Raw genomic sequence first — 5,673 nt, 5'->3', positions numbered from 1 at the left:
TCATTTAAAGAACGAGGGTCAGCACAATGTAAAAAAAAAATCTCGTGAAAAAAAACCGGAGGAGCCTGCTGAAGATGAGGCCATTACGACTCACCTTCAGATGTCCTCCTCGAAATACGTCATTTAAAGAACGAGTGTCAGCACAACGTAAAAAAAAACCGGGAAAAAATAGGAAAAAACTGTGAAAAAACCGGAGGAGCTTGCCAAAGATGAGGCCATTACGGTTCGCCTTTAGGTGTCCTCCTCGGGATAGCGACATTTAAAGAACGAGGGTCAGCACAAAGTTAAAAAAAAAAAAAAAAAACCGGAGGCGCCTGCCGAAGATGCGGCCATTACGGCTCGCCTTTAGGTGTCCTCCTCGGGATAGTGTCATTTAAAGAACGAGTGTCAGCACAACGTAAAAAAAAAAAAACAGAGGAGCTTGCCGAAGATGAAGCCGTTACGGCTCGCCTTTAGTGTCCTCCTCGGGATAGCATCATTTAAAGAACGAGTGCTAGCACAACGAAAAAAAAATATCGGAGGAGCCTGCCGAAGATGAGGTCGTTCCGGCTCGCCTTTAGGTGTCCTCCTCGGGATAGCGTCATTTAAAGAACGATGGTCAGCACAACGTCAAAAAAAAAATAATAATAAAAACGGGAAAAAACCGGAAAAAAACCGAGAAAAAACAGTGACAAAAACCGGAGGAACCTGCCGAAGATGAGACCATTATGGCTCGCCTTTAGGTGTCCTCCTCGGAAGTACAACGTAAAAAAAACCGAGAAAAAACCTAGAAAAAACTGTGAGCAAAAAATCGGAAGAGCTTGCCAAAGATGAGGCCATTACGGCTCGCCTTTAGGTGTCCTCCTCGGGATAGCGTCATTTAGAGAACCAGGGTCAGAAGAACGTAAAAAAAAAAAACCGGAAAAAAAAACTGTGAAAAAACCGGAGGAGCTTGCTAAAGATGAGGCCATTACGGATCGCCTTTAGGTGTCCTCCTCGGGATAACGTCTATTAAAGAACGAGTGTCAGCACAACTTAAAAAAAAATCGGGAAAAAAACTTGTGAAAAAAAACCGGAGGAGCCTCCTGAAGATGAGGCCATTACGGCTCGCCTTTAGGTGTCCTCGTCGGGATAGCGTCATTTAAAGAACGAGTGTCAGCACAACGTAAAAAAAAAAAAACAGAGGAGCCTGCCGAAGATGAGGCCGTTACGGCTCGCCTTTAGGTGTCCTCCTCGGTATAGCATCATTTAAAAAACGAGGGCTAGCATAAACAAAAAAAAATACCGGAGGAGCCTGCCGAAGATGAGGTCGTTACGGCTCGCCTTTAGGTGTCCTCCTCGGGATAGCATCATTTAAAGAACGATGGTCAGCACAACGTAAAAAGCAAATAATAAAAAAAACGGGAAAAAACCGGAAAAAAAACCAGAAAAAATCGAGAAAAACTGTGAAAAAAAATCGGAGGAGCTTGCCAAAGATGAGGCCATTACGGCTCGCCTTTAGGTGTCCTCCTCGGGATAGTGTCTTTTAAAGAACGAGGGTCAGCACAACGAAAAAAAAAACCAGGAAAAAAAACTGTAAAAAAAACCGGAAGAGCTTGCCAAAGATGAGGCCATTACGGCTCGCCTTTAGGTGTCCTCCTCGGGATAGCGTCATTTATAGAACGAGTGTCAGCACAACGTTAAACAAAAAAAAAAACACGGGAAAAAACCGGAAAAAAAACCAGAAAAAATTGAGAATTAACTGTGAAAAAAAAATCGGAGGAGCTTGCCAAAGATGAGGCCATTACGGCTCGCCTTTAGGTGTCCTCCTCGGCATAGCGTCATTTAAAGAACGAGGGTCAGCACAACGTAAAACAAAAAAACCGGGAAAAAAAACTGTGAAAAAAACCGGAGGAGCTTGCCAAAGATAAGGCCATTACGGCTCGCCTTTAGGTGTCCTCCTCGGGATAGCGTCATTTAAAGAACGAGTGTCAGCACAACGTTAAACAAAAAAAAAACACGGGAAAAAACCGGAAAAAAATTGTGAAAAAAACCGGAGGAGCTTGCCAAAGATGAGCCCATTACGGCTCGCCTTTAGGTGTCCTCCTCGGGATAGCGTCATTTAAAGAACGAGGGTCAGCACAACGTTAAAAAAAAATCGGAGGAGCCTGCCGAAGATGAGGCCATTACGGCTCGCTTTTATGTGTCCTCCTCGGGATAGTGTCATTTAAAGAACGAGTGTCAGCACAACGTAAAAAGAAAAAAAAAAAAGAGGAGCCTGCCGAAGATGAGGCCGTTACGACTCGCCTTTAGTTGTCCTCCTCGGGATAGCACAACGAAAAAAAAAACCGGAGGAACCTGCCGATGATGACGCCATTACGGCTCGACTTTAGGTGTCCTCCTCGGGATAGCGTCATTTAAAGAACCAGGGTCAGAAGAACGTAAAAAAAAACTGGGAAAAAAAACTGTGAAAAAAACTGGAGGAGCTTGCCAAAGAAGAGGCCATTACGGCTCGCCTTTAGGTGTCCTCCTCGGGATAGCGTCATTTAAAGAACGAGGGTCAGCACAACGTGAAAAAAGAAAAACATGAAAAAAAACCGGAGGAGCCTTTTGATGATGAGGCCATTACAGCTCGCCTTTAGGTGTCTTCCTCGGGATCGCGTCATTTAAAGAACGAGTGTCAGCACAACGTAAAAAAAAAACAGAGGAGCCTGCCCAAGCTGAGGCCGTTACGGCTCGCCTTTAGTGTCCTCCTCGGGATAGCACCATTTAAAGAACGAGGGCTAGCACAATGAAAAAAAAAATACTGGAGGAGCCTGCCGAAGATGAGGTTGTTACGGCTCGCCTTTAGGTGTCCTCCTTGGGATAGCGTCATTTAAAGAACGATGGTGAGCACAACGTAAAAAATAATAGTAATAATAAAAACGGGAAAAAATCGAAAAAAAACCAAGAAAAAACTGTGAAAAAAATCGGAGGAGCTTGCCAAAGATGAGGCCATTACGGCTCGCCTTTAGGTGTCCTCCTCGGGATAGCGTCATTTAAAGAACGAGTGTCAGCACAACGTTAAAAAAAAATAGAGGAAAAAACCGGAAAAAATTGTGAAAAAAAAAACGGAGGAGCTTGCCAAAGATGAGGCCATTACGGCTCGCCTTTAGGTGTCCTCCTCGGGATTGCGTCATTTAAAGAACGAGGGTCAGCACAACGTAAAAAAAAAACCATGAAAAAAAATCGGAGGAGCCTGCTGAAGATGAGGCCATTACGGCTCGCCTATAGGTGTCCTCCTCGGGATAGCGTCATTTAAAGAACGAGTGTCAGCACAACGTAAAAAAAAAAAACAGAGGAGCCTGCCGAAGATGAGGCCGTTACGGCTCGCCTTTAGGTGTCCTCCTCGGGATAGCACAACGAAAAAAAAAACCGGAGGAACCTGCCGAAGATGAGACCATTACGGCTCGCCTTTAGATGTCCTCCTCGGAATAGCATCATTTAAAGAACGAGGATCAGTACGACGTAAAAAAAACCGAGAAAAAACCTTGAAAAAACTGTGAGAAAAAAATCGGAGGAGCTTGCCAAAGATGAGGCCATTACGGCTCGCCTTTAGGTGTCCTCCTCGGGATAGCGTCATTTAAAGAACGAGGGTCAGCACAACGTAAAAAAAAAACGTGAAAGAAAACCGGAGGAGCCTGCTGATGATGAGGCCATTACGGCTCGCCTTTAGGTGTCCTCTTCGGGATAGCGTCATTTAAAGAATGAGTGTCAGCACAACGTAAAAAAAAACAGAGGAGCCTGCCGAAGATGAGATCGTTACGGCTCGCCTTTAGGTGTCCTCCTCGGGATAGCATCATTTAAAGAACGATTATCAGCACAACGTTAAAAAAAAAACACGAGAAAAAATCGAAAAAAAAACTGTGAAAAAAAAAACGGAGAAGCTTGCCAAAGATGAGGGCATTACGGCTCGCATTTAGGTGTCCTCCTCGGGATAGCGTCATTTAAAGAACGAGGGTCAGCACAACATAAAAAAAAATAAAAAAAAATAAACCTATGAAAAAAAACCGGAGGAGCCTGCTAAAAATAAGGCCATTATGACTCGCCTTTAGGTGTCTTCCTCTGGATAGCGTCATTTAAAGAACGAGTGTCAGCACAACGTTAAACAAAAAAAAACATGGGAAAAAACCGGAAAAACACTGTGAAAAAAACCGGAAGAGCTTGCCAAAGATGAGGCTATTACGGCTCGCCTTTAGGTGTCCTTTTCGGGATAGCGTCAGTTAAAGAACGAGTGTCAGCACAACTTAAAAAAAAAATAGGAAAAAAACCGGAAAAAAACTGTAAAAAAAAAAAACCGGAGGAGCTTGCCAACGATGAGGCTATCACGGCTCGCCTTTAGGTGTCCTCGTCGGGATAGCGTCATTTAAAGATCGAGGGTCATCAGAACGTAAGAAAAAAAATCCCGTGAAAAAAAACCGGAGGAGCCTGCTGAAGATGAGGCCATTTCGACTTGCCTTCAGGTGTCCTCCTTGAAATAGCGTTATTTAAAGAACGAGTGTCAGCACAATGTAAAAAAAACCCGGAAAAAAACCAGAAAAAACTGTGAAAAAAAACCGGAGGAGCTTGCCAAAGATGAGGCCATTACGGCTCGCCTTTAGGTGTCCTCCTCGGGATAGCGTCATTTAAAGAATGAGGGTTAGCACAACGTTAAAAAAAAAAAAAAAAACGGAGGAGCCTGCCGAAGATGAGGCCATTACGGCTCGTCTTTAGGTGTCCTCCTCGAGATAACGTCATTTAAAGAACGAGTGTCAGCACAACGTAAAAAAAAAAACCATGAAAAAAAACCGGAGGAGCCTGCTGAAGATGAGGCCATTACGGCTCGCCTTTAGGTGTCCTCCTCGGGATAGCATCATTTAGAGAACGAGTGTCAGCACAACGTAAAAAAAAACAGAGGAGCCTGCCGAAGATGAGGCCGTTACGGCTCGCCTTTAGGTGTCCTCCTCGGGATAGCACAACGAAAAAAAAAACCGTAGAAACCTGCCGAAGATGAGACCATTACGGCTCGCCTTTAGATGTCCTCCTCGGAATAGCGTCATTTAAAAAACGAGGGTCAGTACAACGTAAAAAAAACCGAGAAAAATCCTAGAAAAAACTGTGAGAAAAAAATCGGAGGAGCTTGCCAAAGATGAGGCCATTACGGCTCGCCTTTAGGTGTCCTCCTCGGGATAGCGTCATTTAGAGAACCAGGTTCAGAAGATCGTAAAAAAAAAACCGGGAAAAAAAACTGTGAAAAAACCGGAGGAGCTTGCCAAAGATGAGGCCATTACGGATCGCTTTTAGGTGTCCTCCTCGGGATAGCGTCTATTAAAGAACGAGTGTCAGCACAACGTAAAAAAAAAACGGGAAAAAAACTTGTGAAAAAAAACCGGAGGAGCCTGCTGAAGATGAGGCCATTACGGCTCACCTTTAGGTGTCCTCCTCGGGATAGCGTCATTTAAAGAACGAGTGTCAGCACAACGTAAAAAAAAAAATCAGAGGAGCCTGCCGAAGATGAGGCCGTTACGGCTCACCTTTAGGTGTCCTCCTCAGGATAGCATCTATTAAAGAACGAGGGCTAGCACAACGAAAAAAAAAATACCGAAGAAGCCTGCCGAAGATGAGGTCGTTACGGCTCGCCTTTAGGTGTCCTCCTCGGGATAGCGTCATTTAAAGAACGATGGTCAGCACAACGTA

The sequence above is a fragment of the Arachis hypogaea genome, unplaced genomic scaffold, assembly GCF_003086295.3.
Source record: "Arachis hypogaea cultivar Tifrunner unplaced genomic scaffold, arahy.Tifrunner.gnm2.J5K5 arahy.Tifrunner.gnm2.scaffold_28, whole genome shotgun sequence".
NCBI classification, from domain to species: Eukaryota; Viridiplantae; Streptophyta; class Magnoliopsida; order Fabales; family Fabaceae; genus Arachis; species Arachis hypogaea.
This window is presented reverse-complemented; position numbering follows the sequence as displayed.